General features: G+C 49.9%; 1 protein-coding gene across 4 annotated transcripts in view; it reads right to left on the bottom strand.

Moving 5' to 3' along the window:
* PKNOX1 (PBX/knotted 1 homeobox 1) overlaps positions 1–24438 on the bottom strand; it is a 59316-nt gene extending 34878 nt beyond the window's left edge. For 2 of the 4 annotated variants that reach the window (XM_032356237.1, XM_032356234.1), the window contains exon 1: positions 24296–24438. The gene's annotated coding sequence lies outside the window, so the exon portion shown is untranslated. Of the gene's footprint in view, positions 1–23032; positions 23684–24295 lie in introns of those variants that run through there. The other 2 variants (XM_032356213.1, XM_032356226.1) reach the window with 2 other exon arrangements.
* Positions 24439–24805: the final 367 nt, after the last annotated feature.

Genomic DNA, 24805 nt, shown 5'->3' with positions numbered 1-24805 from the left:
CGGCTCTTGGAGAAAACAGTATATGGCATTTATGGCTTTTTTCTTGTGATTCTTTAGTCTTTCAGTTTTACACTTCATTTCCGTTTTAGCTATTTTCTTATATTGTCAATTTTTTAAGTCTTTTTCATTTTCATTTTTACATTTACACTTCATATGTATTTTTCATTTCTGGCTTCCTTTCATTGTATTCAATTTTACATTGTGTGTGTTTCTTTCCTATTTTGGGATCTAGTTTATTGTTCTGTTCAACTTCTTGTTTGATTCTTTTTTTTTTTTTTGGTTTCTGTTCTCTTCTGATTTGTTTAGTGTGCATTTTTCTAGTGTTGTAGTTGCTATTTCTGTATTTTCTCTTTCTTTCATTTACTCTTTTCTGGATACAATGATAAGACAGAAGAACTCACTCCAAAAGAGAGAAAAAGAGGCAGTACTCACTGCCAAAGATTTAGTCAATATGGATATTAGTAGACTATCAGAGCTAGAATTCAGAATAACGATTATAAAGATACTAGCTAGGCTTGAAAAAACCATAGAAGACACTAGAGAATTCCTTATTGGAGAAGTAAAAGAACTAAAATCTAATCAGGTCAAAATAAAAAAGGCTGTTAATGAGGTGTGATAAAAAATAAAAAAAAAATGTCCCAGGTCTGCTGGGACAAATGAGGCAAAAGAGAGTCAGTGATTTAAAAGACAAAATGATGGAGAATAAGGAAGCTGAAAAAAAGAGAGAGAAACAACTACTGGATCACGAGGGAAGGATCTGAAAGATTAGCAATTCCAAGTGAAAAAAGATTAGAATAATTGGGGTCCCAGAGGAAGAGGGAGAGAGTGGGACAGAAGGATTATTTGAACAAATTATAGCTGAAAATGTCCCTAATCTGGGGAAGGAAACAAGCATTCAAGTCCAGGAGGCACAGAGAACCCCCCTCAAAAAAATCAATAAAAATAGGGCAACACCTCCACATATAATAGTGAAGCTCGCAAATTTTAGAGATAAAGAGAAAATCCTGAAAGCAGCTCAGGACAAGAGGTTCTTAACCTACATCGCTAGAAACATAAGGTTGGCAGCAGACCGGTCCATGAGACCTGGCAGGATAGAAAGGACTGGCATGATGTACTCAGGGTGCTAAATAAGAAAAATATGCAGCCAAAAATTCTTTGTCCAGCTAGGATGACATTCAGAATAGGAGAGATAGAGAGCTTCTAAGACAAACAGAAACTAAAAGAATTTGTGATCATTAAACCAGATCCAGGGGAAATATTAAAGGGGATCCTTTGAGCAAAGAGAGAGCCCAAAAGTAACAAAGACCAGAAAGGAACAGAGACAATATACAGAAACAGTGACTTTGCAGGTAACACAGTGACATTAAATTCATATCTTTCAATAATTACCCTGAATGCAAATGGGCTAAATGCTCCAATCAAAGGACACAGTGTATCAGTTTGGATTAAAAAAAACAAGACCCATCAATACACTATCTGCAAAGATGCCTCCAGATTGAAAGTGAGGGGGTGGAAAACCATTTATCATGCTAATGGACATCAAAAGAAAGCCGGGGTACTGATCCTCATATCAGACAAACCAGATTTTAAATCAAGACTGTAATAAGAGATGAGGAAGGACACTATGTCATAATAAAAGGGTCTATCCAACAAGAAGATCTAACAATTGTAAATATTTATGCCCCGAATATGGGAGCAGCCAATTATATAAACCAATTAATAACAAAATTAAAGAAACACATTGGTAATAACACAATAATAAGCGGATTTCAGCAATCCCATCATGGCAATGGACAGATCATCTAAGCAGGTCAACAAGGAAACAAGGACTTTGAATGACACACTGGACCAGATGGACTTCACAGATATACTTAGAGCACTTCATCCTAAAGCAACAGAATACATTCTTCTCGAATGCACATGAAACATTCTCTAGAATAGATCACCTACTGGGTCACAAATCAGGTCTCAACTGGTACCAAAAGACTGGGATTATTCCTTGCATATTTTCAGACCAGAACAGTTTAAAACTTGAACTCAATCACAAGCAGTAATTCGGAAGGAATTTGGAAGGAATACAAATACATGCAAGTTAAAGAGCGTCCGACTAAAGAATGAACGATCAACCAGGAAATTAAAGAAGAATTTTTTAAAAATTCACGGAAACGGGGCGCCTGGGTGGCTCAGTTGGTTGAGCGTCTGCCTTCGGCTCAGGTCATGATCCCAGCGTCCTGGGATCGAGTCCCGCATCAGGCTCCCAGCTCCATGGAGAGTCTGCTTCTCCCGCTGACCTCCCCTCTCATGCTCTCTCACTCTGTCTCTCTCTCTCTCTCTGAAATAAATAAAATCTTTAAAAAAAAAAAAAATTCATGGAAACAAGTGAAAATGAAAACAGAACTGTTCAAAATCTTTGGGATGCAGCAAAGGCCGTCCTCAGAGGGAGATAAATAGCAAGACAAGCCTTTCTCGATGAACAAGGAAAGTCTTAAGTACACGACCTAACCTTACACCTGAAGGAGCTGGAGAACAAACAGCAAATAAAGCCTAAATCCAACGGTAGAAGAGAAATAATAACGATTAGAGCAGAAATCAATGAAATAGAAACCAAAAGAACAGAACAGATCAACTAGGAGCTGGTTCTTTGAAAGAATTAATAAGATGATAAACCCCTGGCCAGACTTATCAAAAAGAAGAGAGAAAGGACCCAAATAAATAAAATCATGCATGAAAGAGGAGAGATCAGAGCCAACACCAAAGAAATACAAACAATGGTAAGAACATATGATGAGCAACTATACACCAGCAAATTTGACAATCTGGAAGAAATGGATGCATTCCTAGAAACATATAAACTACCACAATTGTCATTCAGAATAGGAGAGGAAGAAAGAGAAAACCCAAACAGACCCATATTCCTCAAGAAATTGAAGAACTCATCAGAAATCTCCCAATAAACACGACTCCAGGGCTGGGCAGCTTCCCAGGGGAATTCTACAAAACATTTAAAAAAGTATTAATACCTGTTCTTCTGAAGGTGTTTCAAAAAAAAGAGAAATGGAAAGAAATCTTCCAAACTCAGACTATGAGGCCAGCATTACCTTGATCCCAAGACCAGACAAAGACCCCACCAAAAAGAATTACAGACCAATATCCCTGATGAACACAGATGCAAAAATTCTCACCAAGATACTAGCCAGTAGGATCCAACAGTACATCAAAAAGATGATTCACCAAGACCAAGTGGGATTTATTCCTGGGCTGCAAGAGTGGTTCAACATCCGAATCAGCAAAAAAGTCAGACTCTCACTCTTTGCAGACGACATGATACGCTATGTGGAAAACCCGAAAGACTCCACCACAAAACTGCCAGAATTCAGAGGAATTCAGCAAAGTGGCAGGATACAAAATCATCCTGTTGCATCCAGCTGCATTTGTATAAGCTAATGATGAGAAGAAATTGAAATTAAGGAGTCAATCGCATCTATAAATGCACCCAAACCCATATGATACCTAGGAATAAACCTAACCAAAAAAGGATCTGTACTCTGAAAATTGAAAAACACTTCTGAAAGAAGTTGAGGAAGACACAAGGAATGGAAAAGCATTCCATGCTCATGGACTGAAAGGGTAAATATTGTTAAAATGGCTCTGTTACCCTAGAGCAATCTACACATTCAGTGTAATCCCTATCAAAGTACCATCAGCATTTCTTCACAGAGCTGGGACCAAATAATCTTAAAATTTATATGGAACCAAAAAGACCCTGAATAGCCTCAGGAATGTTGAAAAAGAAAAGCAAAGCTGGTGGCATCATAATTCCGGACTTCAAGCTCTATTACAAAGCTGTCATCATCAAGACAGTACGGTGCTGGCACAAAAACAGACACATAGATCAATGGAAGAGAGTAGAGAGCCCAGAAATGGACCCTTAACTCTATGGTCAACTAATTTTTGATGAAGCAGGAAAGAATATCCAAAGGCAAAAAGACAGTCTCTTCAACAAACGGTGTTGGGAAAATTGGATACCCCAATGCAGAAGAATGAAACTGGACCACCTCCTTACACCACACACAAAAACAAACTCAAAATGGATAAAAGACTTAAATGTAGGGGCGCCTGGGTGGCTCAGTGGGTTAAGTCTCTGCCTTTGGCTCAGGTCATGATCCCAGGGTCCTGGGATCGAGTCCCGCATCAGGCTCTCTGCTCAGCGGAGAACCTGCTCCCCACCCCCCGCCTGCCTCTCTGCCTACTTGTGATCTCCATCTGTCAAATAAATAAATTAAAAATCTTTAAAAAAAAAAAAAAAAAGAGAGAGAGAGACCTAAATGTGAGATAGGAAACCTTCAAAATCCTAAAGAACACAGACAGCAACCTTTTTGACCTTGACCACAGCAACTTCTTCTTCTTCAATTTAAACTCAATTAATTATCATATAATGTCTTATTTGTTTCCGGGGTACAGGTCTGTGAATCATCAGTCTTGTATAATACCCAGTGCTCGTTACAACACATACCTTCCCCAATGTCCACCACCCAGTTACCCCATCCCCATCCCAATCCCCCCCAACCCTTCCAGCCCATCCCACAAATTCTTGCTAGACACACCTTCAGAGGCAAGGGAAACAAAAGCTAAAATGAACTACTGGGACTTCATCAAGATAAAAAGCTTTTGCACAGCAAAGGAAACGTCAACAAAACCAAAAGACAAACTACAGAAGGGGAGAAGATATTTGCAAATGTCTTATCAGATAAAAGGCTAATATCCAAAATCTATAAAGAATTTATCAAACTTGACACCCAGAAACAATTAACCCAGTCAAGAAATGGGCAGAAGACATGAGCAGACATTTCTGCAAAGAAGACATCCAGATGGCCAACAGACACATGAGAAAGGGCTCCACATCACTTGGCATCAGGGAAATACACATCAGAACCACAGTGAGATCCCACCTCACACGGGTCAGAATGGCTAAAATCAACACGTTTAGGAAACGACAGATGCTGGCGAGGATGCGGAGAAAGGGGAGCCTCCTGCACGGCTGGCGGGAACGCAAGCTGGTGCCGCCGCTCTAGAAAACAGCACGGTGGGTCCTCAGAAAGTTGAGAATAGAGCTGCTCTATGACCCAGCCATCGCACTAATGGGTATTTACCCCAAAGATACAGATGGAGTGACCCAAAGGGGTACGTGCACCCGAATGTTCATAGCAGCAATGTCCACAATAACCAAACCTAGGTTATTAGAAAGATTATGGAAGATAGATTATGGAAGATTATGGAAGAAAGATTATGGAAAGGTTATGGAAAGAACATAGATGTCCATCAGCAAATGAATGGATACAGAAGATGTGGTCTATATACACATATACATATATGTATATAACATACACACACACGCACACACACACACACAATGGAATACTACGCAGCCGTCAAAAATTAAGGTCCTGCCATCTACAATGACGTGGATGGAACTGGAGGGTATCATGCTGAGCAAAATAAGTCAATCAGAGAAAGACAAGTATCACATGATCTTCCTCATAAGTGGAATTAAAGAAACAAAACAGAGGATCATAGGGGAAGAGAGGAAAAAGTAAAACAAGATGGAAGTCAGAGAAGGAGACAAACCATAAGAAACTCTTAATCACAGGAAACGAACTGAGGGTTGCTGGAGGGGCGGGTGCCTGGGGGTGAGCACTGAGGAGGGCACGTGATGTAACGAGCGCTGGGTGTTCTATGCAACTGATGAATCACTCAGCTCTACCTCTGAAACTAATGATACACTATGTGTTAATTAACTGAAGTTAAATTTTTAAAAAATTAAAACAAAAAATGTTTTAAAAAACCACCAAATCAAAGGGATGCACGCACCCCTATGTTTAGAGCAGCGGTATCTGCATAATCAAGATATGGCACAGCCCAAGCGTCCACTGACTGACGAATGGGGAAAGAACTGTTTGGGGGCGGTGTGTGTATGTGCGCGCGTGTGCACGCGTGTGTAGCGGACCACCACTCAGCCACAACAAAGAATGAGCTCTTGCCACCGGCCACAACACGGGTGGAGCTGGAGGGTATTGGGCTGAGTGAACTACGTCCGTCAGAGGCAGACGAGTTCACGGTTACAGGCACACGTGGGATTTAAGAAACAACAAGCAAAGAGAGAGGGAGAGAGAGGGAGAGACAGACCCGGAAAGAGACTCGTAACTATGGAGAACAAACTGATGGCCGTCAGAGGGGAGGTGGGTAACGGGACGGGGGAGACGGGATGGGGACTGGGGGCGCACCCGCCGCGATGAGCACGGGGTGGTTGAAGTAAAAACGAGAAAAAGCAAAGCACCGCTGAGTCCGTTCTGACAGACACACGTACATGGATAAACGGTGGGGGACGGAAAGCTCTGAGTGATCGCGGCGTCCCGGCCAGCGCGTACAGGAGGGTACATCTGATCATCACGGCTCCGCGCACAGGAATGGCTCCTTCAGGCAAGAACCACCACGGGGCAGCGCAGGGCGTGAGGAGGCGGAGACGCACGGGGTCCCCGGAGACAAGCCACAGTTACTGTTACTTACAGGGGAAACAGGAGCCTCACCACAAAGAGAAAACATCCTGACCAGATGGTGACAAGTCCCCTCATCGGTAATGAGACAGAACATCACAGCCCCCGCAGAAAGGACAGAGGACACCTGACACCACCACGTAGCCCTGCCCAATCCTGAGGCTGTCCCCGCAAACCACAGCCTGCACAGGAACCCGCCAGCAAGCTTCCCAAGCGCCAGCGTGAGAGGTAGGCGGACGTCTCCAGAAAGGGAAGTGACAGGTGAGTAGGTGTGATCCTCACCTGGGTCCTGGGCCCCCAAACTGTTACTTCCTTCCTGCTTTAAAGCTCCCTAGTGAGACAACAGGCAACAGCTACATCCCGCGGAGAAGGCTACCTTGCCAGCTACCCTCCTGGTGTTGATCACTGTGCTATGGTTAAAGACGCTATCCTTGCTTTGAAACACACACTGACGTTCCAGGGGCCTCGTGTCTGTGACGGGCTCGCTCTCGACGCTGCGGGCACACGTGCGTGTGTATGCATGTGCACGCATGCGCACACACACAGTGAGGCACGGGGCGGGGGGGGCGGGCACAGACTTGGCAAAATGTTAACACCGGGGAAGGCAGACGGGAAGTCTTTGACCAATTTTTGCAACTTCTCTGTAAGAGTGAAATTCAAAGCAAGAAGTTGCTTAACGTTTCACACTTGCAGGATTAGAAAGAAGGTGAGGGTCTGCTCTGGGTTCAAGGGGGTAAAGACAGAACCACCAAATGAGCACAGTGCAAAAGCTGCCGGACGCAGTGCAGGGGCCCCGGGGGAGACGCATGGAGTGGGTGGGCCGACGGGGGAGCCCGAGGGCTGTTACCCACCGACAGCGCTTCTCACTCGTACGAAACACTCGGTTTTGAGAAGCAAGGGCTGCGATGCTTCGGGCTGTGGTCACAACCCCCAGAACGTACTTCAGATGGTCCCAGGCACACACACAGCGGAACAACATGCGGCCAGAGTCAACGACTGCTAAATCTAGCTGGTAGGGGTCTCCGTCCTACTCTTTCAAACTTTCCGTCTCCAAATGTTCATAATACATATTGGGGAAAAGTCAGAATTTTGTTCAAAAACACATGGATATTTTTTAAAGATTTTATTTATTTATTGGACAGACACAGATCACAAGTAGGCAGAGAGGCAGGCAGAGAGAGAGGAGGAAGCAGGCTCCCCACTGAGCAGAGAGCCCGATGCAGGGATCGATCCCTGGACCCTGGGACCATGACCTGAGCTGAAGGCAGAGGCTTCACCAATGGAGCCCCCCAGGCACCCCTCAAAGACGGATGGATTTGCAGTTCTTCTATCAAAACTGGGTAAAACCACAAAGTCTAACTGGTACAACCATTCTAAATGGAATTTAGTTGATATTTGTGCCAAATGCTTTGAAAACCCGTGCTCCCTCTACAACAGAATACCACGCGAGGAATTTTTCTTAAGGGGCTGGGGGGTGGCGGGAATTCTGTGACTAACACACAGCAGGAGGGGGACCCGCATTCCTACAGGACAGACACCGAAGAACGGGAGGGCGGCGCCAGCAGGTGGCGCCATTGGCTCAAGAGGCTGAGGGGATCCCACCACCCGCCCAAACCCCACAGAGGGCACCCACAAGTGTGTTGCTCCTCACCTGCGGAGCCCCCTCCAAACCCCACTCCCCGACAGGGCAACCAGCTCCCAGCAGCCTCCACGGGGCTCACCCTGCACCACTTCTGGGCTCAGGTGCAGGCCTCCAGGCTGCCAGGCCCGGCAGGCCTGAGCCACCGTCTGAGCGCCCGAGGGAAACCCAGCATTAACTGGGAAATCAACTCACAGCGGCCAACAAGAATGGGCGGTCGGCTCTCGCGTCCGTAACTGCTCTGTGAGGCAGGATGCAAAATCCCGGGCTAACTGGAGTTTTGAAACCATCAATTAATCCCCATTTCTTCCCTGCATTACACAGGAAAGTAAGTTCCTATTATGTTCAAACTCCAGCAACACTGCCTTAACTTCTTTTTTTAAAAAAAGACTATTTATTTATTTGACAGACAGAGATCACAAGTAGGCAGAGAGGCAGGCAGAGAGAGAGGAGGAAGCAGGCTCCCTGCTGAGCAGAGCGCCCGACTCGGGGCTTGATCCCAGGACCCTGAGATCATGACCTGAGCTGAAGGCAGAGGCTTCACCCACTGAGCCCCCCAGGCGCCCCGACACTGCCTTAACTTCCTACCATCACACGGGGCTCCATCCTCCAGCTGGAAAGAAGTCAACCAGTGTCCTGACGGTCCGCGCTGGTGAACGGCTGCCCGCAGTTTCGTCTGCTCTACCTCTGCAGCTTTCATCCAGTAAGAAAAAAGGCCGCAGCATGTACTGATGTTGTCCCTTTGCTACCCTTTCAAGAGTTCTGGCCAGACTAATATGGACGAAGAAAACACAATCTTCTGATCTTCATGTACAGAAACACTAAAACTCGCACCAGTAACGAAGAATCACCAATTTTTAAGTAATAACCGGTTTTCATCCTGCAATGATTAAACTCCAGCAAGGGTCCCACACTTTGCTGGCAGAGGTGAAGTGAAACCTGGAACCTGAAGGGGTCCTGAGACTCAGGGACCAAGTAACTTCGGCCACACGAACAAACTGCCATAAAAAGTGTTACACTCTTTTCAGAATCAGCCTAAGAATACAGTGTTAGTGTCGTGACCTTAAAGGCAGATCAAAGTATGGAATGTGGCCTGAATCCAACAGGCAAGCATTTTAATGTTTCTAGGCATTCCTGTCCAGGCGGATGGGACAAAATTTAGTTTTGTTTTGCTTTGTTTCCAGAAAAGAACAGATATAAACAGACTGAATCCGAGTGGCGGCGAAGTCTTTTGTGCTCAGAGCAGGTGGACGAATCAGGGAAGGCTTCCTGCGGGCAGGGGAGCCCAGCACGGCGGGGCGGAGGGCAGGCAGAGGCCCTAACCGCGCAGGGCCTCTCTCCTCATCCCGGCCACAACCCTTCGGCCAGCGTGGGTCCCCCACATGGGAACTCCTACTTGCCTGAGAGCATTTTTTTTTCAGTATTTTATTGTTGACAGAGGAGAACACAAGTAGGCAGAGCCACAGGCAGGGACACGGGAGAGACCGGCTTCCCGCTGAGCAGGGGATCATGACCTGAGCCGATTGTAGACTTTTCCCCGACTGAGCCCCCCCAGGAGCCCCTGTCTGAGAGGATTTAATTATTGCCTTGGGGGTGGCATTAAGCCGTATGGAAGATTTAGATTTTAATATTTTTAATTTAAGCTTTAGAATGAACTATGTATTTGACCTTTAAGGTATTTGTAGTATTTAAGAAAATCTGGCCAATTGGGATGCCTGGGTGGCTCAGTTGGACGACCGCCTTCGGCGCAGGTCATGATCCCGGAGTTCCAGGATCGAGTCCCGCCTCGGGCTCCCGGCTCCACGGGGAGTCTGCGTCTCCCTCTGACCTTCTCCTCGCTCATGCTCTCTCTCACTGTCTCTCTCTCAAATAAATAAATAAAATCTTAAAAAAAAAAAAAAAAAGAAAGAAAGAAAATCTGGCCAATTAATCTTACATTTTAGCCTTGAACCTAGTTTAAAATGTAAAATTGGGGCACCAGGGTAGTTCAGCTGGTTCAGAATCTGACTCTTGGTTTCGGCTCAGATCATGAACTCAGGGTCCTGGAATGGAGCCCTGCCTTGGGCTCTCCCTGCTCAGCGGAGAGTCTGCTGGAAGATTCTCTCCCTCTATTACTCCCACCACCCTCTCTCTCTCTCAAATAAACACATAAATCTCTAAAAAAAATAAATAAATTATAGGGGCGCCTGGGTGGCTCAGTGGGTTAAGCCTCTGCCTTCGGCTCAGGTCATGATCTCAGGGTCCTGGGATCAAGCCCCGCGTCAGGCTCTCTGCTCAGCAGGGAGCCTGCTTCCTCCTCTCTCTCCTCCAGCCTCTCTGTCTACTTGTAATCTCCTTCTCTCTGCCGAACAAATAAAAATCTTTTAAATAAATAAATAAATAAATAAATAAAATACATAATTAAGCTTCTTATTTGAGACATGATTTTTAATTTTAGTGAAAAGGTGTAAAAGAGAAATGTACAGAGACTGTCAACATTCTTCATCTACGCAAGCTTTTTTTTTTTTTTTTAAAGATTTTATTTATTTATCAGAGAGAGAGGCGGGAGAGAGTGAGCACAGGCAGACAGAGAGGCAGGCAGAGGCAGAGGAGAAGTAGGCTCCCTGCTGAGCAAGGAGCCCGATGTGGGACTCGATCCCAGGATGCCGGGATCATGACCTGAGCCAAATGCAGAGACTTAACCCACTGAGCCACCCAGGTGCTCCAAAATTTACCAAGTTACACAGAGAAAAATAAAATTTATGAAGTCCACATAAAGCATAAGAAAAGAATAGGGCTGTAACTTTGCAGCCTAAAAACATGTCGATTTAAAATAATCTCAAAAAATCTTCCCTGTGCTCAAAAGCCTCACGTCAAAGGGCGTTAAAAACTAACAGCAAGAAAAGCTACACGCTCACAATGTTTTTTAGGCACCTTAATAATAAATGGAAAGAGAACCTGTATGTCATCCACAGGGGACCGGTGAAATCAATTACAGTTCCCCGTCATCAATCATTAACAGGACGGTTTCATCCAAGAGCTGCCTGGAAAGGGCTCCCAGCAACCGTCCAGGGGAAAGGGAGGGCACACATTTGCCACGACTTCATTCAGTCCACAAATATTCACTGACCGTCCTCTCTGTATTCTAACGGCTGGGATGGAGTAGTGGACAGGACAGGGTCCCTGCTGTCAAGACACAACCTTACAACAATGTCCAAAAGGTGTTTATGGACCAATCTGGGAAAAAGAGGCATCTCTCTAGTACCAGGTCACCCCATCTAAGGCCCCCTCCTGCAACCCCAGGAAGTTCGATGGTCTCCGTGGAGGTCTACTGTATTCCTGGTCAGATTTATTCCTAAATATCTTCTGGTTTTTCTCGCCACTGTCCAAAGTATCTCATTGTTACTGCACTTTCCGGTGGGCTTCTGGATAAGAAATGCCCCCGGTTCGCACACACTAACCTCGGACCCGCCCGCTCTGCGGGGCTGCCTCTCCTGACGGTTCACGGAGGGTGTACCCGTTGTTCTTGGCGCGTGTCATTACCTGTAAGTCACAGGGCTGCGGTCCCAATCAAGATTCCTGGCATTTTTGAGAAATGAGGCCTACTGTGATATGCATATGGGGAACACACCTCCACGCATCGCTGAGTTACTCTCGAAAGCTTGAGGACATGCCAACTTCCAAAATGCCCTACGAGGCCACACTGGGTAATGGCAAAGAACCAATTAACAGGCCAATGGAACAGAAGAAATAAGACATTAGACCTGCCAGGGCTTGAAGAAGTACCAAAAATGCACAAACCTTAGTAATATTGACACTGTTATAAAAATCTCTGAACACTATCAATTCCTGCAAGTGCTGGTGAAACTGGGCTTTGGTGCTACTCTCCAAGCACGCCGCGCCCGTCCAGCACACGCTCTCCGGGTCAGCCACATGCGCACGTTGACTCTTGGTGACCGAGCTGGTTAAGGCAGAAGCACTCAAAAGATGAAATCCTGGGGCGCCTGGATGGCTCAGTGGGTTAAAGCCTCTGCCTTCGGCTCAGGTCATGAACCCAGGGTCCTGGGATCGAGCCCTACATCGGGCTCTCTGCTCCGCAGGGAGCCTGCTTCCTCCTCTCTCTCTGCCTGCCTCTCTGCCTACTTGTGATCTCTGTCAAACAAATAAATTAAATCTTTAAAAAAAAAAAAAAAAGATGAAATCTCTACCAATTTGGAAGAACATCGTCTCAAAGCTGTGTTAGAGGCCGACTCACACAGTCCATGCTGATGCACGGATGCGTGGAAAATTCGTTCTAAGAGGCTCACTCTTCATTTTGCATGAAGGGTACAGAGGGGGAAGAGAGAAGAACTATCACCTAAATGTATACTCCGTATGTCACGACCCATGTGAGGCCCTTTTAAAAGGTACCCCCTAATTCCTCCCACTGAGCTGAGCTCTTGAATCTGGGCTGATCTCAGTGACTCACGTGGAACCAGAAAGCAGTGGAAATGACGTGAGGAAAGTCCTCCCAAGACTCCAACCCTCAGCCATCAAGCCACGGCCAGCCTGAGTCTTCCCAGCTCAGTACCCCATCAACCACCTGGAGCAGAGGGGCCGTTGCCACTGTTCCCCTCCCCAAATTCCTGACCCAGGCAGCCCTGAGCATAAGGAAACAGTTGTTTTATGGGGTGACGGGATTCACACCAGTGGTTAACCAGAACACTCTGGTCGATCATTGGTGACAGGGACCTCAGAGGTCAAATACCTCTGTGAGGTCGCTCTGTCTGGCTCGCAGCCCTGCTGTGTCTTTGACACATATCTCTGAGAATACAGGAACCTTGTTTCTAACATGACTGTAGAACTCACAGGGAAATCGGCACAGTATCTGGTAACCTGCAGGACTTTGATGCCTCCGTGTTAATCTCATGAATCCCATGTATGACTGATGGTGTCTTTCAAAATGAGAAGCCCTCAGCGTGGAGGCAGGCGGCGATCCCTGGGCAAACGGGAACGACTTCCAACCACAGCGAGGATGCAGCGCTGGACTCTGCCCACCCGCGCAAGTGCTCCGCACACATTCACGAGACTCGAAAGAAAATGACAGCCTCACGTTTATGAGCAGACGCGGCACTTCCCACAGTCAAGGTTTAGAAGTCAGGCATCTCCAAAATACCGTAACACAAATTACTGAAAAGGAAAGAACTCCTTGTTCATGCCGCATCGACACATACAAGAAACATACATTGTAGCCAACATAGACGGACAACGGGGGACAGATTCCTGATACTGCTGTAAGCATCTGGGTTCAAATGCTGGGTGACAGAGGCTCTGATTGCTACTGTGAAGATTATTTTCCAGAATCTGTTCTCATTCCACAGATTTACAGAAACACTCACCCCACTGGACAGGGGTGAAGCACCCCCTCACATCTCCATTTCCTGACCGCCAAGCAATGCCTCCGGACCTCTCTCCCGTGGCCACCCTTCCCAACCCCCACCCCACCCCCAAGGCCAACCTCCACGCTGCAGCCCCAGTGACGGCTCCTTAAAGCTTGCTGCCTTTTGGCTGGCTGTCAATTTTCAGAATACTGCGCTGATTCCCCAGCATTCTCCAACAGTGACCAATTTTTTAGTACATTATCACCTCATGGGTTTGAAGGTTTCAAAAATAAGCAGAGTAGGGCGCCTGGGTGGCTCAGTGGGTTAAGCCTCTGCCTTCAGCTCAGGTCGTGATCTCAGGGTCCTGGGATTGAGCCCCACATCAGGCTCTGTGCCCAGCAGGGAGCCTGGCCTGCTTCCCTCTCTCTCTGCCTCTCTCTCTGCCTGCTTGTGATCTCTGTCAAGCAAATAAATCAAAAAAACCTTAAAAAAAAAGCAGATTTTCATATAAATGCATATATTTTTTGATGTTCCAAATTATCCCATGCTTGGCCAATGCAAGCCCCTTTAGTTACCGATGAGAGCCTTTAATATACCCTACTAATTCCCAGTAACTTTCTTGCTTTCAGGCAAAACGAGCTCCTCCGTGATCATCCTGTTCATACTCTGCACCAAACTCTGACTTTACCATTCATCCAAGAGGCTCAGACTCCTTTCAGTGGGAAATGATATGCACAGACCACAATCTAGGCACCACCGTTGCTCACTGCTACTGGTTGGTCACTGTTTCCAGGCTTTTCGGGGGACACAGTAAGTGTTTTCTCATTAACTTTTTTTCAAAACGAATTAACACTATTATCTACAATGCAAATTTGGGATTACAGGGTATTTACCTACTACCAGTTTGATTTCATATTTTTGTATCTTTTCTTTACCCTGAAAACCTTGACCATGTAACATAATGACATACAGATTTTTATTTAGTTAATGGTTGCTACACTTTATACAAAGTTGGATCTAACTCACACAATGGTTTCTAGCGTCTATTTAAACAGATAAATCCTGACGACCTTCTCAATTTCATCTAAAGGTGCTGGTCTATACAAGTTTTCTACCTCCAAGGTAAATGCTGGTCATTTACGACTTCCTCATAAACCATCCAGAAGGCTTCTGATTTGTTGCCATCAAACTGTGCATGTTTTATTCCTATTTTAAAATCCTCATGGGGGAGCCTGGGTGGCTCCGTGGGTTAAGCCTCTGTCTTCCGCTCAGGTCATGATCTCAGGGTCCTGGGATCGAGCCCCGCATCGGGCTCTCTGCTTCCCCCTCTCTCTCTGCCTGCCTCCCTGCCTACTTGTGATCTGTCTGTCAAATAAATAAATAAAATCTTTAAAAAATAAAGTAAAAAGTAAACATACAGATCCTCGTACGTACAGTCACATCCTTTTTGTAACTGTTGTGCTCTCGGGTCTTCTTAATCTGATTTGCAAAAAGCAGAAACATTTTCCTCTATTTTCTTTTACTTGTTCTCCTGGTTTCTTGAGTTGAAAGCTGAACGAATTTACTTCTCCTGTGCTTAGGTTATACATTTTCTTTCTCCTGAGAACGGTTTCTGCCTGATTCTAGGACTGCGGTACACAGCCCTCTGCCAGTCACTTACACAGGCTGAAAACAGTTTTTGATCTCTGCTTTCAATTCAAAAGACACAACGGGGGGGGGGGGTCTTAAGCCCCCTTTTCCAGTGAGTTATTTTTAGCTATCCCTTCACTCTTAGGTTCTAACTAGGGTGCATTATGGCCTGAGAATCTGGCCCACAGGACTTACTTTTTGGGTGAAACTGGGGTTTTCCTTTGTGGCCTGTAGGTGGCCAGTTTTGTTAAATGATTCATGTAAATGAAGAAAATCTGTATTTTAGGTTTGTTGGCTACAAATTCGTGTATGTATCTATGGCCACATGATTTAAATCCTTGAGATCAGTGGCTCTCAACTGGGGACGATTTGACTCCCTGAGGACATCTGGAAACGTCCAGAAACACTGCTGGCTACCACAATTAGGGAGACACGTAGCTACTGGTGTCTAGTGAGGAGGGACTGGGGTGCTGTTCAGTCACAGGCAGAGCACGGGATGGCTCCCTCACAGAGAATGATCTGGCCCCAAATGCCAACAGGGTCCGGCTAGGAACTACCCCCACATCCTTCCTTTCCTTTGGTCTACTTCGCAGCCTGCAAAGAGCCACATTAAGAGTCCTCCCTTTTACATATACAACTGGCAACTTCTACGTTTGGCAAGTTTTACTGTGGCACTAATTTATGATTATTAATCCTACCTTTGAGCAACACAGTCCCCCAGCGCTCCGTAACCTGAGTCTGGTTGTGTCCAACGTAATGTTACTAAACCTGCTTTCTTCTTGTTAGGACTGATCGTGATTAGCTGCCTACCTCCTTGTGCTCCAGATGCTATCACACGTAAACAGCATTTACTAGATGTCACTCTTCTAAATCTGGAGTCATCATCACCCGGAGACTTCAACCTTCTACGTGAATTGCAGTTATCCACACTGCGCTTACTCATGCCACCTCGTACTCGCTGTTTGCTTTCAAGACGCCAAGTAAACCTCCTTGTTCTCTTCTCCTTCTCGAAGTTTTCACGTAAGCTCTACACCCCACGTGGGGCTCGAACTTACGACTCCCAGATCAAGAGTCACATGTCCCACCCACTGGGCCAGCCAGGCACCCCTCTTCTTTCTTCTTAACACCCTTTTGCTGAAATGAAGTTCTCCGAGGCTGCATTTCCCTCTGGGAGTCTGGGAGCCGCACAGCCCCCTCCGGCCCTCCACGGCCGGCTCTCACACCAGCTCCGACCAACCCGCACACCAACAGCCCAGCCCCCGGGCTCTGCCAGGCCTCACTGCATCCGCGAAACCTACACTAAGATTCACTGTACTTCCACACTTTTATTTGTCCTCCTTAGCCGTCGGGACTGTGACATTTTGTCCTTAGAGGCTCACTGCTGGTTGTGCAAACACAAGGCTGGAACGGCAAACACATCTAGGATCACTTTAGGACATTTTCTAACCCCTTAAAATGAGTTTCGGGGCATTTACAGGGTAAACTTTATTATCCGTGGATTTCTCTTCACTGTAATGCTTCCTTCCCAATTAATGCCATGTAACCTGTATAAACCGTGTGCGTACACACACACACACACACACACACACACACATTTAGTTGTCTGTGTACTCACAGTACAGTACCAGGATGTCTCCTTTCAATGAGGAACCACATCAAACACAGCAAAGCACGTTACAATAACTATGTGCAACGCGCGATTATTCTGACGAGTCTAGACAGAGTTCAGGTAATTGTAATGACACCCTATCAAGAATATAACCAAAATGAGAAAACATTTAAATGCTTTATTTGCACTATCATCATTGCTTTCAACATTATTTATTATGTGAAACAAATACATCAGAGAAACATTCCTTTGAGCTTTGAAGGCAGAGATACTGGAAGCGCTCCGTACGGCTTTCCACTGCACACAAATTCACTTAATTAAATTATCCACTTGGAGATCGAGTCACATAAAATTGTCTTTGAAAAAAATGGGGAAAATAAGAGACATGGTGATAGAGAAATTTTTAAAATTTAAAAGCTACAGGTCACCTTCTTCGGATATACTGGACTGACATGAAAATTGAACAGAGAAACGAACACATCCAGACACATCAAAACATCCAGGAGAAAACAGCTGTCGGAAAAGAGCTGAAGATTATCAGTCCCCTTTTTTACTCCTTTTACAAAAGAAATGCTGAAAGAGATCCGAAGACAAGCAAACAAAAAAGCTGGGGAGGGGAGGATTCTAGAAAGAAAAAATAAGCCCTGAAAAACAAAAGACCAGTGAGGGCACCCCCAGCCCAGCCCCCCAGGAGCCCGGCCAGCCGCCCCCCCAGTCCCCTGGCCCATACTTCGGAGCCCTGCCCAGGGCCCACGGGCCCTCGCACCCAGCACTCCCAAGCCCGAGAGCCCGGCCGACACCGGGACTGGCGCCCACAGGACAGGCCCGTGACCAAGGACTCCTCCTCGCCTTCCCAGCAGCATCCGGGGTCCCGGAACGACTTCTGGGCCAGGAGGTGGCACCCATGAGAGAATTCGACCCTATATACTGACTTCATGAGCAAAGCAAGGTTCCCCAGGGTCAGATGCCACCAAAAGAGAAGAGCGACTGGGCACGGAGTCGGCTTCCGGCCCGAGGCACAGGGAGGCCTTGGCCGGCTCGAATTCTGGCGCAGGGCTCTCGCCACAGGCCGTCCAGTTAGGATGACGAAGGGAAACCCTCCTACTTCCTCCCTCTTCTCACCCGGGTTTCCCCAGCACACTTCTGCAACTTGATCCATTCCGATCGGGCTGACCTCCGGCGCTTCCGCTGAGCGCCAGTGGAGGTCAGCGAGCTTTTCTGTAAAGGGCCGGACACAAACCGTTTAGGCTTTGCAAGCTGCGTACTGTCCTCCCTAGATTGTGCTTTCCTGCTTTTGTGACCTTTTCAAATGGAGAACACGCGGCCCCGGGGCCGGGCGAGAGGAGCCCGTGGCGGGATGGCTTCCAGGCCCTGGTCTGAAAGCAGAGCTGTCCAGAGAGACATGTGACACTTTAAAAACTGAACTCTTCTATTTTTAACCCATCTAAAAGTTGCTCACTTTGGTGACATCAAGTCGTTTGCATTTTTCAGTGAGTCTCCAAACACGCCCAAGGCGGGAGGAGCGGCCTGGCCTGATCCCTCCCTCTGTGCCAAACTATGAGCAAAGGGTTCAACGTCCCCAGCCCCGCAGCTTCACAGCTGCTCTCCAAAGCGGCGGCTTTATTTTACTAACGAGCACGATCAGTTCCACTGACCGAGAAATGCCAGACAGTCGAGGGGAATTTCAAGTTTACGTGCTCTCGGTCACACCAACTACAGCTGCGGCCTGAGACCTTGACAAACTACATCTCTCCCTTTTTCTTTTTGTTTTGGTTATTAGCATTTCCCAAAAAACATTTAACTGAGGATCCTTTTTCAGACTAAACCTGTTTATTAAGAAAGCTTAAGAAAGCATCAAGGAATCCAAGAAAATTGTCAAAATTCTGTATTTTAAAAAAAAAAAAAAAAAAAGATCTTTTCCCAGACACCTTTCAGGAAACTGTCACTGCAGTTGAAGGAGATTTCATTCAGAGTGTGGGAAGTCATCAGTGCCCGGGCCTCGAGCACAAGTCACCTGCCGGCCACCCTCCAACCCGGCTTCACGTCCCCCAGCCCCGGGAGGTGTTCAGTCAACAACTCGTATTAAGGAAAACATTTGTCAAGAAATCACTTTATTTTTCAAACAAGATTTGGGGAGGTGCCTCTTACTGAGTTAACACTCAAAATCAGATACTAAATCCTGTTAAAACAAACTGTATGGGGGGGGTGCATTCCCAAGTTAAATGCCCACATGTCCATTCAAGTCACAGCAAAATTCTAACAATGAAGTTGATTTCATGGCATCAGAATCTGTTTCAGAAAATCTCACCTGGAAGGCCTTAGGACATTGCTGGTAGAATTTAAAATTACAGCACACCCTTGCTTTGCAAACGGTGACTATCATCGGCATCATTAAAAACTGACACTCATGGGGTGCCTGGGTGGCTCAGTGGGTTAAAGTCTCTGTCTTTGGCTCAGGTCATGATCTCAGGGTCCTGGGATCGAGCCCCGCATCGAGCTCTCCGCTCAGCAGGGAGCCTGCTTCCCCCTTCTCTCTCTGCCTGCCTGTCTGGCTACTTGTGATCTCTGTCTGTCAAATAAATAAACAAAATCTTTAAAAAAACAAAAACAAAAACCTGACACTCAAAACTTTCATGATGGACTTGTTATTAAGAGTAAAGGAATGGTTTTAGGAAAAAATAAGACCCCCAACTTCTCGAAGCAAGGGCCCTTCCACAAGGACAATCCTTCCTCCCAGGCACTGTGTGCTCAGGGACAGAGCGGCAGCAGAAAGGAACGGGGGGGGGGGGGGGGGGGGGGGGGGGGGCGGGCCTGGGGGGCTCCGTGGGTTAAAGCCTCTGCCTTCGGCTTGGGTCCTGGGATCAAGGCCCACGTTGGGCTCTCTGCTCAGTGGGGAGCCTGCTTCCTCCTCTCTCTCTCTGCCTGCCTCTACCTACTTGTGATTTCTCCCGTCAAATAAATAAATAAAATCTTAAAAAAAAAAAAGAAAGAAAGAAAGGGACCCAGGGGCACTAGCCCTCCTCCCCACATCCCCTGTGATCTGCCCAGCACTAGGCTTGGTAGGCCAGAGAATGGCGGAAAAAAACAAAAAAATACCCAAACCTAAATGCTCATAAGGTTCTGTGACATCAGACATGCCATAAAGCAATACAGGAAAAAAAAAAAAAAAAAAGAATCACAAAATTGTGTGGAGACCGTTGATACATTTTTTTTTAGTGAGAAGCACGTGGTAATATGTAAGTACACGGAAACATACATGATAATGCCAACTAAAAATATAGCCCAAACTGGGGCGCCTGGGTGGCTCAGTGGGTTAAGCCTCTGCCTTCAGCTCGGGTCCTGATCCCAGTGTCCTGGGATCGAGCCCTGCATCGGGCTCTCTGCTTAGCGGGGAGGCTGCTTCTCCGTCTCTCTCTGCCTGCTTGTGATCTCTCTCTCTCTCTGTGTCAAATAAATAAATAAATAAGTATTTTTTTTTTTAAAGGCACAAAATAACTAAAATAACTAACATGTAAAAATGGATATGTATCCCATTAAACTTGGGTTCCATACAATACATTTTGGGAAATGTTCTCAACCGGGGCCGACTTTTGTCCCCCAGTGGACATTTGGCAATATCTGAAGACACTTCTGGCCTCTGCGGGGTAGCGACCAGGAATGCTGCTGCCATCCCGCAACGCTCAGAACGGCCCCCACAACACTGAAGCATCTGGCCCCAATGTCAACACTCCCGCAGGTGCACACCCCTGGCCCTGCAGCATCATAGAAGTGTCCGCATTTATGCGACATAAGTTCTGCTGACGTCCATTCTGGGGTGGGGGTGGGTACAGACAAACACAATTTAAAAGAATGCAAAGCTAAATTCCTAAATTTTTTAATGCAAAAAAATACACACCTTGATCAATAAAACAACGGGTACTGAGACCAGCATTATTATCACAAGTCTGATCAGGTGCAGGTTCTGGCTGGAACCTGCACCACACCACCTCCCAATCCACGGTCCCTTCCAAGTGACCCAAACCTACGGGAGACCCCAGGGAAGAAGGGTGGCAGTGCGGAAGGCCTGTGCCCCTCCCTGAGGGCAGCACCTGGCGCAGGGGTCAGGGCCGGGGAGGTAGGCGGAGGGAAGGAGCTCGTCACTCTCTCTGAGGTGCCTGCTGGGAAACAGGAAGAGGCCAGGCCGGTAGAGCTGGGCCCCAAACTGTTGGGAGGGGAGACCCTGTGGTCACCAGTGTGCAGAGCACACAGACCGTGGAGAGCGATGGCCCAGCCGAACCAGGGCGGCCCAGCCTCCTGCCAGAGCTCAGGCTAGTTCTGTGGGCCCCGAAGTCCAGCACTAGTGGTTCCGGGACCCACCAGATTCCTAGTTTCCTTCTTGCTCTGTAACCCCCGACCCCTAGACTTGAAGTCGGCCTGTTCCCTGCCACGCTGCCACCTGCCAAAGGCAGCTCACCATCCCGAGGCGCCAGGCACGGACGGAAAATGAGAAAAGCCATTGCAGGGAGCGGGCCCGGCAGCCTTACCAGCGCACGGAGGGCTGCGTTCGGCTAGAGACTGCACAAAATCACGCACACTTTTTAGGTGGTGGGGGGGGTCACCCCAAGCTGAAATGGTCTCCCCCAGACAGGAGCACCAGCAATCCACGCTGCGCGGCTGAGCCACTCGGAGAAGAGGCAGGCCTGGGGGCGGACCTGTCAGGTGATGCACCCGGTCACTGTGAGGAAGCCTCAAGACCGGGAAGCGAAGGCTCAGTTTTACTCACAAACTCTGACACTTGCAATCGGGCAGGTCGGTTGTTCTGAAGATTCTGAGAACACCCTAGAACCTTTTCCCTAAGGAATCCCAGCTAGAATGGAGCTGCTGTCCCCTCGCCCCCTCCCCTCACTAAGGCCACCGTCCCCCACCCCGAACCACCGCACTTCCAAGCCACTGGTTTCAAACTACCCTGTCACACAGCACGTTCATTGCCATATCACACAGCCTTCTGCGAATGAACTTTCCAGAAACAACAGCTAACGTGGTGGTGCGGCTGGCGGGATGGCAGGTGTGGCTTCCTTTGACAGGCTGTGCAGCCAGGGCTTTGCCAAATGACCAGGCCTCCTGCTCTCAGACGTTGATTCTAGCAACTTCCAGACTGAAGCTCTTCTATACTCCCCACCGTCCAGGACACACCGGGAACTGATCTGGTCTCAGCAGAAGGCAGCCCTCCCCACGTGGCTGCTGCCACTCCCTCGCCCCGACAATGACCGCAGAGTGCTAAGCTCTGCGCTTGCCCGCCCCTGCAGGCACCACAAGGCGCATACACAGGCCTCCTGATAGGTTCTGACGCTGCTCTCCATGAATGTGAGTGAGAAACAACATCACATCTTGATTCCCAATAACCTCCGGCTGAAACTCAGTACTGGTTCAATCATCAAGGAACACATGAAATCCCAGAGTTTTCACAGGACCTGTGACTTTCCCACCAAGAGAAGCCACAGATATTTTCACAAAGCACCGCAGTTGCTACAGAAACAGCCCAACACTTAGGCTGGTCTCAGCTCCAGAAGGAACCACCGCAGCCGGAAACTGACCTGTTACTAAGTAAGCTAACAAAGGGCACCCAAGCCGCTTGAGCATCAGTCTGGCTCAGTACTTTGGTTAACTGTATTTCAATAGACGGGCTCCCTCCTCCATCTCATTTTGTCTAAAAATGTGGGTGAGGAGCCCCCAGGCTAGGTGAAGCACAAAAAGGCCCCCGGAGGCAGAGGATTTCCACCCCCTCCCGTGGTTTCAGGCTTTCTCCTGAACAGTTTCAAGTACTTTAACAATTCGCAACAATTTGCAAAAGTGAAAGTTACAGCTAGAATGTTGCTCAAGTTGTAGCACTGGACACGGAGCGGTCAAGGCGTGTGTCTGCCCCCCATCCTCAGCCACGCCACCTGCAGACTCAGAAACCCTCGCGCCTGAAGGTCAGTCTTCCAAGCTCTGGTTCGGCCGCGGATCTCACCCACTCTAACTCCCGCCTGTAAATCGACACACGAAGCGTCCCCCCACCTCTGCGTAAGGAAGCGCTGGGTCAGCTCCTGCTCTGCACGCACACCTGCCACCTTCGTGACCCACGTGTCACTCTCCACGCTCAGGACACTGAGGCTGGGAGTCGGCCCGCCACCCCCGAGTCCACGTGCGCACAAGCGCAGGAGCGCGCGGCACCGACACCGGCAAACGCTTGCACGTCGCCTCCGGCTCCCCCTCGGCGTCTCCAGCCCCCCATGCGGAGCCTTACATAATGGATCCACCGCGCTGCACTGCAGAAGCGGATCAGGTACTTCCTCTCTCGGAACGTGTCAGAAAGGAGTATAAACTCACGCCCAACCCAACCGAGGGTGCCACGCACCCGGGTGGGGAGGACGCACTTCCCCAGGGAGACACCCCAGCGGCTCTTAGGGAACCTCCTTCTTACAACCCCAGCGTGCGGGCAGCCCTTGCACGCGCCGCCTCCGCCCCGGGCTGCGGGAGTGCGAGGGCCCGGGCCACCCGCCCCGAGCCCCGCTCGGGACGCGGCCCCTTGGGCCCACAAGCACACGGGCCGGCCCAGCGGGCCAAGCCTTGACACACGGGCACCACGAGGCCCTTCCGCGGCCGCCGGGACCCCGCAGAGCGGACGCAACTTTTCCTGATTCCCGTCCAGGGACCCAGGAGCTCTCCCGCAGCGACGTGAGACGCCGGCGAGCGGCCAGCCCCTGGCCCGCACCTCCCGGCACCCACTCCCGCACCCCACACCGCGGCCGCTCACTCGCCACAGGCCGCACACCAGCGCCGACTAATTCCGGGAACCGGGGCACCCCGCCCTCGGGCAGGACGGCGGCCGCCCCGATCCCCACCCCTACCCGAGGCCCGCCTCCAGCAGGGCGCCAGGCGACCCCGCGCCCCCGCCCCCCGCACCCCGGCGCGGCTCCGGGCCCGGCTCCCGGCCCGCGACCGCCCCCGCCCCGCCGGCTCCGCCCCGCACCCCGGCGGCCGCGGCTCCGAGCGCGCCCCCGCCGCCCGTCCCCGCCCCCCCGGCCCCCGCCGCCCGCGCGCCCCCGCCGCCTCCCCCCCCCGCCCTGCCCCGCCCCCGCGCGCCCCCCGCCCGGCCCCGCCCCCCGCGCGCCCCCGCGCCCCCGCCCGCGCAGGGGCGCGCGCCGCGCTCCGAGAGGGACGGTTAGGAGCGCGCGCCTCACAGCGGGCCCCGCGCGGCAGCGGCGGCGCCTTCCAGAAATTTCCGCGTCCCTGAGCCCACACGGAAAAACAAGCGGGGCGCGCCCCCGCGGCGGCCCGGCGGACGGCGCCCCTCCCCGCGGCCTCGGCTCCCCTCCCCCACCCGCGCCCCCTCCCCGCCCCCTGCCCCGGGCGGCGGGTCCGGCGCGGCCCTCCCGGGCGGCGGCGGCCCGCGGAGACGCGGGCGGCGGCGGCGGGGCGGCGGCCGCGGCGCCTGCGGGCCGGCGTGATTGATAGGGACGGGGCGGCGGAGCGGCGGCGGCGGCGGAGCGGTTGAGTGACAGCTTACCTGGGTGCCAATCTTCATCACACTGACAAGCGGCTGCAGCAATCGGGACCCGCAGTGCCGCGCCCGCGTCCAACCGTCACGCCGACGCTGGGCCACGCGACACAGCCTCGCTCAATGGGAGGAGGGCGACGCCGACGCGCGCCGCATCAATATTCAGGCGGGGGGCGGGGCCTGCTGGGCCCGGGCCCCGCCCCGTCCCTGCGCCGCGGCGGCGCGGGGCGGGGCCTGCGCGCCGGGGGCGGGGAGCGAGGCGGGGGCGGGCGGCGGCCGGCCCCGCCCCCGCCTCGCGCCCGCGCCGAGCCCCGCCCCCCCGTAGGGCGCGCCGGGGAGCGAGGAGCGGCCCGCCCCTCCCCGCCCCGCCGGCCGAGAGGGCCGCCTCATGACTATGCAACTGGAGGCGTGGCCGGGGCGCGCCACGCCCCCTCGCTCGCTCTCGGGAGGGGCGGGGTTTGTGGCGCGGGCTCGGGTGGGCGGAACCATCCGCCGCGGGCCGGCGGGGAGGGCGGGCCG

This window comes from Mustela erminea, chromosome 1 (genome assembly GCF_009829155.1).
Source record: "Mustela erminea isolate mMusErm1 chromosome 1, mMusErm1.Pri, whole genome shotgun sequence".
In the NCBI taxonomy this organism is placed as follows: Eukaryota; Metazoa; Chordata; class Mammalia; order Carnivora; family Mustelidae; genus Mustela; species Mustela erminea.
This window is presented reverse-complemented; position numbering and strand designations above follow the sequence as displayed.